Here is a 12,523-nt window from a genome sequence, read left to right as displayed (position 1 = left end):
CGCTGTGGCAAACTCATGAAGAAACACATGTGGGACCACATTTCGGGGGCAGACACGCCAGGTAAGCTCAGCATCTTACCCAATCCTGCCTCAGTTTCCTTGCCTGCAACACGGCTGCAGTCCTTGGCTCCCTTGTCAGACACCTGGAGATGCAGCCAAGAACAAGTGTTACGTGGCAGCAGCGCTGCTGTTGATTATATTTCCCTTGGCCTGTCGTCATTCTGTAGTTTCCTTCCTAGCTCCACCCTCACCCAGGGCTCTCCAGGGCAGTGCTGCCAGTCTCCTGCCCTTTACCACCACCATCCCCGATGTCTCTGTGGTGTTGGCTTCGGTGGGAGTTTGATACTTTGGTCTTGGTGTGGAGTGGGCGGGCAGGATCCAGGTCTGGGAGGGGAGGATGATGCTGTGAGTGACAGGACCCGAGGGGGGATGCTGCCAGGGGGATCCTCCCAAGGGGATGCCCCAGGGGGATGCTCCAAGGGGGATGCCTCAGGAGGATGCTCTAAGTGGGATGCCTCAGGAGGATGCGCCAAGGGGGATGCCCCAGGGGGATGCTCCAAGGGAATTCCTCAGGAGGATGCGCCAAGGGGATGCCTCAGGTGGATGCTCCAAGGGGAATGCTCCAAGGAGGATGCCCCAGGGGGATTCCCCAGGAGGATGCTCCCAGGAGGATGCTCCAAGGAGGATGCTCCAAGGAGGATGCTCCCAGGAGGATGCTCCCAGAGGGATGCTCCCAGAGGGATGCTCCAAGGGGATGCCCCCGGGGGATGCTCCAAGGGGATGCCCGGGCAGCGGCGCGCAGCGGATGCCGGCGGGGCGGGCTGCGGGCAGCCGCGGAGGTTCGGGGGCGGGCGGGCAGCGGAGAGCGCAGGGAGGCGCCGGCGGCGGCACCGCCCCGGCAGGCGGGAGGGGACGGGGCCGGGGCCACACGGGGCTGCGGTGACAGCGGCGACAGCCACACGTGCCCGGCCGGGAGCGGCGGCGGAGCGAGTCCCATGGGCGGCTGCGGGCGCGGCCGGCAGGTAAAGGAGGGGAGCGCGGGGCAGCCCGGCGGGCTCGGGGAGGTGGTTCTGTAGTTCTGTTTTGTTTTTTTTTTTTCCTTGCTGTTTGTTTGCTTTTTGAGGTCTGGCGGGTTTCGCCTGCTTTCTGCCAGCTCGGTCGCTGTCGCTGTTCCGCTGCTGGTGCTTCCCCAGGCACCCCGCAGAACGAACGTGGCCGTGGCACGCTCGGGGTTACTTCGCTTTTTTTTTTTGCTGTGTGGCGCTTTAGTGATGCTGCTCCTGGGACTCGCACCTTGTGTGAATAATGCTTTTTGTCGCCGTTGGTGTGAGAAAATGATGCTGGGGAAATTCTCTGCTTCCTCAGCCAACTCTCACTGAACCGACGCATCCCCATGTGCACTTGCTGACTGAAATTGAGTTGGTTGGCTGTTGACTTTGACTAAATAAATAAGCCACTTAACAGTAATAATAAAACAATCCCTAAACTAAAAACAAACAACAAAGTGGAACGTTCACACAAGTGCATTGACATAGCGGAGTTGTTTTAAGGGTAACTTTGAGGGAAATGTAGTGCGTAAGGCATAGTTTGTTTGGGGATTTTTGTTTGTTTATTTTTTGGTGTTGTTGGGTGTTGTGTTTTTTTGTTTTTGTTTTTGAAAGAGCTGTTCATACGACTGTAATGAGAAGTAGTGTGAATTTTCATTGATATTTGCCTAGCACAACTATGGCAACTGGCAGGGATCCAACTGGTGTCCTTAGTTTTATGACAGTCGCTTGCTCAAAGCACACTGAAAGCTGAATTGCTGCTACATGGCATTAAGAAAATAGAAGTTCTCACCTGGATATCTTACTATTAGGTTGCTGTGATTAAACTGTAGAATTTGTCATGTATTTTGCAGTAATTCTCTGAAATGATACTGTTGAGTGAGTCGATTTAGCTGTCAAGATGAATGAGTGTATTTGAGTAATAATCTTACTTGTTTGATTTCTTGCTGCTGTTCAATGCCACCATAAAATAGCTTATCATAAAACAAATAAACTTGCATGTGCTGTAGCCTGAAGATGAATTCAGTATGTGTAGTTTCACTTTGCCTGTGGAAAGAAAAAACCAAAAATAGTGCAGAGAGGAAATTTTCATTTTATTTCTTAACAATTTTGTGCTTTTTAAAAAATAAGAATGGTAAATTTTGTGCAGTTTAGACAAGTTTAACTTTGATTATATTAAAGGAGCTCTGGGATAGTTTGTAGATGTGTGGGTTTAAGGTGTCAATTATAAACCAGGGCATGAGGACAGGCACCACTGTCATTGACAGGAAGGTGGGTGTCTAAACAGCCCAGGGATTCCTGTAATCATCCCCTCCTGGGACAGTGCATGGGGCTGTACCAGTGCTAGAGGTGTTGCTTATCATGTCATTCAAGGTAATCAGAACCATAACTGGCTCAATTTCACTAATTTCACTGCAGGTTTCCCCCTACTCCCCCAGTGTCTTTTGCATTTGGTAATGTAAGCAGCTGCTTTTGGACTAACTGCACCCCTTACTTGAACAGATAATTATTTTAAAAAATCTACCTGCGAGGAACACTCCTGAGGAGAACAGTGGTTGCACCTTGGATGTTGAAGTTCAGTGGGATTTGGTGGAGCTGGAGTCAGGATGTGTGTGTGGCTGGAGTGGGCTTGGGACAGGGGATAAACCTCACTCCAGAAGTTTCTTGGTTGGTCCCACTGACATTTCCAGGCAATACTGAGTGTCTGCATCTCCTTCTTTAGTCTACACTGTGCAGATTAGCCCATCTTTAATTTCTCATAGACAGCAGAATGTTGGCATGAGGCCCCCACCAGTGGCTGTCAAATTCAGGCAGGATGTGTGTAACAACTTGTGCTGTCACTTCATTGTGAGAATTTTGGGTTTTAACTGTTTTGCTCACCCATCACCTGTACCATGAATTAATTCTAGTATGGGGTTTTGAATTCCAGTCTCCCAGAGTGCAGAGAGTTGGGGGTCTCATCACCTGGGGTCCCTCTGCCTGGGCACGGGGGAGAGGGAAGCTTTACCTCAGCAGAGGAGAGCAAAGCATGCCAAGTATGCTCTGCATTTCCTCTGTATTGTTTCCACCCTTGAGTGGAAAATTGCTCCTGATTTCCTCAGAATTGGAGGATTTACATTGGCACTCTTCCCACATTCCCAATTTACTTCCAGTTGTACTTATTAGATAACACGCTTGCATAGGAGTTTGTTTATGAGAGAAAGAACATTTCTATCTCTTCCTATTTAACATAAGCAGTTAAATGTTCCCTGGGTTCAAGGGGTCTGTTTCTTAGTCTTTTCAGGATTGTGAGGATCTTGGAACCACAAGTGCCTTGAACTCTGATTTTAAATCACATATCAGAGTAACAGCTGATCCTGAGTGCACCTCTGTTTCCTGAGACGTTGATTCTGTAAAATCATCATAGAACCAGATGGAATATTCATATTTGGACAATTTACGTGTCTTAATATCAAGGCTTTCTTTGTGTATCCCACTGTAATCCACATAAGATTTTCTGTGATCCACGTAAGATTTAACTTGCCATTGTCTTCTGTGTGAGGGTTCTAATGAAGACCAAGAGTGATAAGAGAAACTGGGCCAAGTCTCCCATGTTAGATCAAATGATTGATACCTGGCAATTTCTGCCTTGGAGAAATTAGCTTGGGTGTAACTACAGGTTCACCAGCATAGCCACGGAGTGGGTTGATTGCTCCGTGGGCAGATGGTTTTGGTCCTGTTTAGGGATCAGTAGTGAGAAAGCTTTGTTGATGGAGACTTTTTCTGTTAGTTGTTCTCTGTCTTTGCTGGATATTGGGTATCTTACGAGTTTCAAGGCACTGTGGATGTGCAATCTGTCTGTCCTGCCCTGAGGATGTCACCTCCTAAGGCACATTTGACTTTTGGCACCCCTGTGGCTTCATGCCTTGCTGTGCCAGGGTAAACACTTGCAGAAATATAATTGTATTTACAGTAACTCATCAAAAACCTACTCTGGAGTGATACAAAGGAGGTCTTGCTCTAATTTTTTTGAAATATTAAAGGATTACAAATTTTTCTTAGTCAAAAACTTCAGTCCTTTAAAAAGCTACACAGCCAGAGGTAATTTTCAAATCCTTTAAACTATTCTTTCAACTTAGAAATTACTTGGTAAAATATTTGTAAGGACTGTAGAAAATTAGATGTTAATTACCTTTCTTGAAACATTCCTAGATGGTTTTGAACTTAGGTTGTTTTGCACTACATGATATATTCAGACAAATCAATTATCTTGGGGGGAGGGGGGAAAGCCTGTGGTGTGTGCCAGGTCAGATGTTTGGATGGTGTAACAGTAACAAGGTTCCTTGAATGAACCTCTCTTTCAATTAAGAGAGGTCATTAGAGAGGAGAATGCAGAAGTGGGAACAATCTGAGTGATGTGGAATAAACAGGGAACAATTATTTATAATTTCACATAATTCAAGATGTAAAGAGGTAAGAATAAATGAACAAGATTCAAATATTTTTTTCCTAAGATCTTCTTCAATAAAATAAAAATTCTTCCATAGCTAAATTATGCTTCTGCTTCACACAAGCAAGATTTATCTGTGGAGTTCATTACTCCAATATCTTCCTGTTAAAGATATAAATGAATTTTAAAAGTTGTTTGGCAAATTAAGAGAGAAAATGCCAGGAGCTGTTAATCACAAAGATGTAGGTACAATTTCTAGCTGAAGCGGCTCCTAAATCTCCTGGAAACAAGGAGATTATTTTGCAGGCAGAATCCCAGTATGATTTTGTGACCTTATAGTCTTTCCCTGAGCATCTGTTTTTGGTCAGAGTTAGAGGCAGCTTATTGGGCTATGTGGATATTTGGAGTGATGTGGTCCCCTTGCGTCCTGTGCGTGATGGAAATTTGGATGGGGTTTCCTGGGATCACTGTTGTTTTGTCTGGAATAGTTTCAAACAGGTGAACATTAGATGCAACTTCAACTTCCACACTTGGGGGGAAAAAAACCTCAAGTAAATAGTATGCTGTGTTTCCTTAAGTTTTGATTAATTGGCTATTCATAAATGTAATCTGTAAAGAACACAGATGGAGTTGACCTTTTGCAAGGCTACAGTGCTGCTACAAATCTCCATTGTGAAATAATTGGATTATTGTGGGAAAATCTGGAACATGTAATAATTTTAGTTTTAATTTCTATTTTTTTAAATGCACACTGCTTTTCTAAGAAGTCTTTTTTCGTTCTTTCCTTCACATAAGCAGCCTGCTGACCTTTAGGCATTTTTTTAACCCTTGCTCTGATTCTTTCACTGCTTCTTGTCAAACCCTAGGTGGGGACTGATGGGGACAAATTGTGTCTGTGCTTTCCTATTGATTTCTGAGGAAAACAGACCCCAGAGCTCAGTCTTCAAGTCAGCCTGTGGAATTGAAGCTGGATCTTCCAGTCTGATCATGTAGGTGTCCAACCCTTCCTACCACCATAGAGGACCCTCATGCTGGGTAGGTTGGATGTACTCTGTGACCATCTTTGGCCTTAACGGAGAGCCTCTTGGTAACAATTTCTGGTGGTCTTTAGTTCAAACTAATTATTTTTTTTGCTGCTCCTGGTGTTTTGGTCAGTGGTGGTGAGAGCTGGAGCGCAGTGACGCAGGGGGTGACTTCTCCTGCTGTGGTGGGTGCCTGGTTCTTGTGTATTTACACAGATGCTCCTTCACTGGCTTGTTTTCACTTTCCCACAAAATCAACTTGCTAAAATGCAAGCTAAATACTAACGTAGCTTTTGAGATCTTTGTTTGGTTTTGTTGGCCTTTTGGGATGGGGAGAAATAAAAGGAGATCTTATTCATATCCTTCCTTTCTGGGAAGCACTTGTACCCTTGACAATTCTTCCTGTTGCCCACTCCTAGAACTATAGATGTAGTCTGTGGAGTAAATTTTGCTTTACTGGAAACTTTAGGTTTGGGAGAATTTCACTGTTTTGGGAATTCTTGGAATTGTGTAGCTTTACTGCCTGGAGATCAGAGCCAATTTAGAAATAAAACAGTTCTGCTTCTGAGTAACACCATAAATTAAGACACAGAAGCAGCTCTGTCTTTTTAGGATTTATGAGTGTGCACTTTCATTCTCTCCTCCCAAATAGATAAGGCCTGCTCTAGAAGTTAAGTTTCTAGCCAGGGCAGGGTATATAATCTATATTGTTTGATAATCTTTTAATGGGGGTGAATGGAAATGAGGGGGCCATGCTAATTTATTTGAGCAGGCATTTGTCTGTGTTGCCATTGATGTGGAGGTGGTGATGATCAGGAGCTGTCAGCGAGGATGGGGCAGTCTCTCAGCTCACTTTATCACGGTTGTGAAAGTTCTTTTTTTTTTTTTAAAGTCTGACTCATTTAGGTTTAAGTGAGGAGAGATAAAGAGCTCAGTGCTTTGAAATTTTATTGGATGCAGGTTCCCCTTGAAGTAAAATCTTATTGAACCTAATGGTTTTGACAATTTCAAATAAAAATATCCAAATGAATGAACATAACTCATCCCCTTGTCGCTGCTTTCCTGGGTTTGAAGAGGAATGTTTTCTGCTGTCTTCCCTCATGGGAAACATCTGCGGATCCAAATGGCAGATCATTAATGCTCATTCAATAGCAGGCTTTGTTCCCAGTTTCTTCAACTTGGAAACAATTAACTGGAGAGTTTTATTTTGTCTTGTTTTCCTTTTTGAATGCAAACATCTAATTCCAGTTATGTATTCTAGTGGATTTTGTAGAAGTCCTGCTATTTGGGACTGCTTGTAATTATTTTAGGATAAATGATCCCGACTCAAATTCAAATAGTGGGAATGATGCCTTTGTGATTGTGGTGCGGTTTTAATTTATTTTATTGTATAAGTGGCTGAATTTTCTTCAACTCTGTAAAACTGTAAGATACAAATCTCACTACAGGGATTTGTGTTCAGTTCAGCAAGGCCTCTTGTTCCTTCCATTCACCAAATGTTTCATAGTAGCATTTAACAAATAATCTGTCTGGTCTTTGATAGTAAGCAAGTGAAAGCTGAAACATTCACCTACTTGGGTGCAAAAGTTGTTTGAACCAGAAAACCTGGAGATCTGTTCAGCTGACTGTGAGCAGTTTGCATTTCAAGACACTTGCCAGATTGGTGACTCCTGTCCATGTCTGCTAGACAGAGGAACTGAAATGTGAATAGCTCTTAAATCCATTAAAAAAACACTACGACATCTTTAAAGGGTTTATTGACACCTGCTGAAAAGTTCTGGATTTGAGCTTTATGTGATTTTAATCCACAAGCCAAACCAGGAAACTGTGTAATTACGACAGCTGAATTAAAATACCTTTTAGTCAGTATTCACCAGAACTAAACATCCATGATTATAAACTCGTGTTTTATTGGTTAATTAGGGGCTAAGTAGTCATAATTTGTGCACTTAACATTTACTTTGAGAATATGTGAATGGGACACGATAATGACAAAGTGGTCAGCTTGATCTGTTCTAAACTATCCTGCCTGGAGCTATGTGTGCATAAAGGAGGATTAAAAACATACAAAAAACCCCACGGTGGTAGCAGTGTACAAAGGAGAAGCCAGTGTGGTTGGGCAGCAAGAGCTGTAAATATATTTAAGGGAAAGAATTTACAGCTTAGCACTCTACCCCACCCTGCCTATGGCAAATATGCCACAGATGAATCAGGCCCAGATAGTTTTTTAAGGACTGCATAATGTGTCTGCAGGTTTTCACGGAGCTGGTTTGTCATATTGAATCCTAGACAAACTGAAAGCGAATTTTAAATTGCTTCATCAGGTGTCATCCTAGCTCAGCAATGACAATATTCCTGTTTTGTGGAGCTTTTCTGATTGGATCACTTCCAGGAACCAGAATTAACAAAACCAGGCTTTGCTATAGTTGAGGTTCTCTGAACTTCTGCAAGTAAAATCCTGAACAGGTCACTTATTATTCACCCCAGCAGAGTATTCCAGTGCTTTATTTTTTGTCCCTTTTATTCAAGCTTAAAATAGTTACTGGAATCATAATTTGTGGTTTTCTTATGATGCTGCTGCTGGCTGTATGTAGGGACTTCATCTTCAGCAAACCAAAACCCCAGTGTTAAGACTTTGGAAGTGCCAAAGTATAATGGCTAATGGATGTGAGTTGAATTTGCAAACTTTACCTGAGCTGCTCAGTAAAGTGAGGAAAGTAATGCTGTAACAGAAACTGGAGACGAGGTGCAGGTTTGGAGTGCCAGGAGGCTGAAAACTCAGATGGTGAATGGAAAGAGAAACTTCAAAGCTGGCTCTTACCTGTGAAAAATGACTAGCATTTAGAGATGTGTGCTGGCATATGTTCAGTCCTTACAGTTGGAAAAAAAGGAAGTTTAAAGGAGTCTTTGGGTTTGTGCTGCCGTTTGCGTGCCGAGCCCTTTGCTGTCATGACATCAGGGGAGCAGCGTGACTGGTTTTAGTGGTATGCATTGGCTTCTTCATATTTAAAGTACTAAATTATTGTCCAGGGTGAGACCCTCAAATGCTTGACTCCACCAAGAGATTCCTAAGGGCTTTCTCTGTGTCCCTTCCAGCTTTCTCAGTGTAATGCACAACTCCAGATATTTAAGTGCTGTTTTTTTTTCCTTAGGGAGACCTGTGGCTCTTGCAGAAAATCAGGGCTGCCACTGGTGCAGTTTCCTCATTCAGTGCTGTGCTGCAACACTCCAAACTCTTTTCTTTAGGGTTCTTCAGCCTCCTGCTTTTGGGAATTAAGACTGCAAAAACACTGATTCACTTCACCTGTAGATACACCGAAGCTCTGTGCCTGGCTTGTGCCATGTTACTGTTGGAAAGAGGAACATCCTCTAGTAAGGAGGAAAAATAAAAGGCAAACCTGTAGGTTTTTGTCATGCTCAAGTTGTCATCAGGGCATTTTTATGAATCAAAAGCATTCTGTTTGAGTTATTTTGGTAAATTGTTAAATAAAGAATGATACAGAGCTTTTAATAGACCTCTCCTCTATAGTGACTGAAATTTGATAAAAAGTTTGACAGTAATAGTAGTTATTTAGGGAGAAATGCTGGCACATGGACGAGTAACTTGCGTATAGTCACAAGCTGCTTTTGTTGAAATATATGATTTAAGTGCTAGTAAAAGGCATGAGTTGATTTGGCCTCCAGTGGAAGTGAGTCTCTGATTTCCTTCCTAGGTTTGTTTTCCCTGAGAGTTATGGAAAGGGAGGATCTATTTCTGTGCACCTCTTGTTATAAAAATAAACCTTTTGTTATGAGGGAGGTGAGCAGGGGCTGGAAGGAGAGCGTGAGGAGGAAGGGGGCTGCAGGGCTGGATTCCCAACAGAGCTCCTCCAGCAGGGACCAGCTCCCTCAGCATGTCTGTACCTGCTTCCATCCTAGTTTTGTGTTGTCCCTCATGTGAGCCCAGTTACTTTAGAGCTCTTTTTATCTCATTCTTATTCTGCTTGTATATACACCTCTCCTTCCCCTTGCTGCTCACCAGCTTTCCCTCTCCCCCTGCTCCTCCAGGTGCCAGCATTCCCAGGGATCTTCTGATGGGATTGGGAACAACAAGACAAATGATAAACCAGATTCAGTCAGTGGGGAAGAAGTGTCCCAGTTGCTGGTGTGATCTCAGCAGATGGCACAGTGCCTTCCAGGAGAAGGATCTGCCCCTCCAGGATCTTCCTTGGAGTCTGGTTTGAGGTGCACATCATCACTGCAGGAAGCAGATTTTGTGCACAGGTGTCCCTGGAGAGCTCTGCCCAGCAGGTGTTGTTTGCCCTGTAAAGATCATACCTGATTGCCCCATTCTGGTACAATCCCACAAATTCAACTGGAAAGGTTGAAAGGGCCTTTTTGCTTGCACAGGTACAATTGCAACCCGCAGTATTTTGAAGGAAGCTCAAAGAGTGGAAGGAACTTGTGAAATATGTTTGTAAAAATACACCCGAAGACTTCCTCCTTCATTTCCTCTATACATACTCATCATTTTTCTTCTGTTTTAGAAAAGACAGAAGCAAAATGAAAGCAATACTTTCATAAGCTGGAGGCAGGTGCACGGTATTTTCTCAGTAACTTTCACTATCAGATGCTATTTTAAGATGCTTGTAGCAGCTGGTCGTTCTCTTATTTCTCCTAGTTACTGTCTGCTCATAAATGTTGAGAAAAAAGCCCTCCAGATTGTGCAAAAGAGACTCTAAGGAGTTAAAGTGGCCCTGTTCCTCTCTTGCTGCTAAGTGGAGGAGGATGTGCGCTTGTTTCATGTGTTTGTGAAAGATGAAACTCATCACATTTGAGCCAATTAAAAATCAAAAAGCCAAGCATGGGATCTAAAAGCCCAGAGCCTAAAACCCCACGAATCTGTGAAAAAACCCCAAACCCAGCGGAAAACAACAATCCCAAACCTAAAATAGAAAGTATTACTTTAGATGCCTTTATTATCTGCATATAACAAACAGGCTTTTCTTTAAGCTTTGTATTTACCCTGGATGTTACTTGTGATCTTCTGCAGAGACTGTTGGTTTCTTTCATCCTACATCAAGAAAATAAAGCTGGTTTGTTTTGGTTTTCTTGTTTCCATTGAAGGTTGTAAAATTGTTTCTTACGAAGCACTTGTTCTAGTTTGGCTGACAGCAACAGGTCAAGTCTCTATTTTATTTTATATATTTGAATTTAGCATCCCGCTACGCTCTGCAAATGAATCTGTTACAGCAGAACAACAGAAGAGCAGGATCTGTATCCACAGACTGGCATCTTTTGAAGCCCTACAGGGAAGCTTAAGCTCAGTGGGAAGATTTGGAAGCTGCCCAAGCCATGACCCTGCTTTAGCAGCAAATCACCTGTGCAGTGAAGATTTTACCTGCACTGCATCAGTGCACTGTCTGTGATGCTTGTTACTGCTAAAAATAATTCTAACACTGATTTCCCCTGGGTAATTAGCCTGTGCAGACTCAGATTGAGATTAGATTCTTTTTTCTGGTGCCTTATCAAATTTAAGTCCAGGTATTTGCCATATGCTGCAGGGAGAAAAGGCTGTCTCAGTTTGTCCATATTGTGCTTTTGGGAATTCAGTGTCCCTTGCTGCCTTCTGGGATCACACCCAGCTCAGCCTTCCACTTGGGACTTGTTTGTTTGGTGGTTTTCTTTTTTTTTTTTTTTGCACAGTGCTTGCTTGAAGGTGTTGGTGATCCAAGGAACATCCTGCCCTTGGTAAAGTATTCCCTTTTCTTTTAATAACTAGTGCTGGGTTTGGGATGCTCCAGGGCAAACCGGTAATGCTGAACACAGGGTTACTTTATTTGGATGATATTTTCTTATCTCTGTGGCTGTTGGTGCTTAGCATAAAGCATTGCCAGATAAGGGACTGAAAGAAGCCATTGCAGAGAAGGAAGTGTTGGTTTCTTTAGAAAAAGTCATTCCATTCCTAGTAATGGTTTGTCTTTGGCTTTGTTTGAGCTACAATGATGTTAAAAACCTGGGGTACTTGGTGTGTTCTGTTATAGAAATAACCATGCAGCACATGCAGTGGTTGTTCAGCCAGCAGAGAGCTATTTCCCTGATATTTTCCTTTCTCTCCCAGGGAGGAATCGTTTCATTTATGGCTCCTAGAGCCAGAAGACTCAATTTATAACAAAAAGATAAAAGTAAAATATGAAAAAAAAGTCCTCAGTCCCTTTTCCCCCTGCTCCCTTATCTTCTTGTCAGCCTTGTTTATCAGTGCACTGAATTCAGACATTATAAACCTAATGGAGGTTATAAACTCATATTAGAACTTTCCATGGCCAAATATTGTGTTGCATAAGAGAAATGTATTTATCTTTTCTTGTAATTTGTACAATGTCTCATGCATTAGGTTTTAAGTCAGTGAATGTACCAGACAGGCAGAGATTGGGGTGAATATCCTATTCCAGAGCAGCCAGAATCAATAGAGGTTTTACACTGAGGGAGTTCCATTAGTTCCTTCCAATTTGAACCTATGCTAATATGCATTCAAGTGAGGAGCTCCTTCCTAACAGCCTCTGATGAATGTGTTGGTAATTTCAGCTGCCATGGACTTAAGTGTTTATTAGCATTTAGTTGTAGCTGAAAACACACTAATTGGGTCACTGTGCATGCCAGCCATCTCTAAGTTCAAATTCAAAGTTTTCATCTTCATTGGATAAACAAATGAGTACAAGGATTAATAGATTTAATTAATCTAGAGCTGTAATAGTGCTGGCATGGTGCTGAGGTGTGTTTTTGTCATCTTGGCTGACTTTGAAGATGATATTTAAATATATTAACCTGGAGCATCTTCAGTGCACACGGGGCACTTCCACGTGTGCAGGGAACGGTTCCATAGTGAAGAAAGACAGTTTCTGCTATAATTTCCAGAATGTAAATCAATTTGGGTTTGTTCAGTTTATTTGCTTGGTTATATTGGGCGCTTTTATAATACTTTCAGAGTGTCTTGCAGTATTTCTCACTTGTGGCTTTGCTGGCTTCCTGTCAAGTCACTAAGTGAA

At 42.8% G+C, this 12,523-nt stretch overlaps 1 protein-coding gene across 1 annotated transcript in view; it reads left to right on the top strand.

Moving 5' to 3' along the window:
- Positions 1-946: 946 nt before the first annotated feature.
- The window catches only part of MCTP2 (multiple C2 and transmembrane domain containing 2), a 117,938-nt gene continuing 106,361 nt past the window's right edge, over positions 947-12,523 (top strand). Inside the window, exon 1 of the mRNA XM_041469302.1 lies at positions 947-1,022. The gene's annotated coding sequence lies outside the window, so the exon portion shown is untranslated. The remainder of the gene's footprint in view (positions 1,023-12,523) is intronic.

This window comes from Pyrgilauda ruficollis, unplaced genomic scaffold (genome assembly GCF_017590135.1).
Source record: "Pyrgilauda ruficollis isolate IOZ18807 unplaced genomic scaffold, ASM1759013v1 scaffold23, whole genome shotgun sequence".
In the NCBI taxonomy this organism is placed as follows: domain Eukaryota; kingdom Metazoa; phylum Chordata; class Aves; order Passeriformes; family Passeridae; genus Pyrgilauda; species Pyrgilauda ruficollis.
The sequence above is the reverse complement of the archived record's forward strand: the minus strand, read 5'-3'. Positions and strand labels throughout refer to the sequence as shown.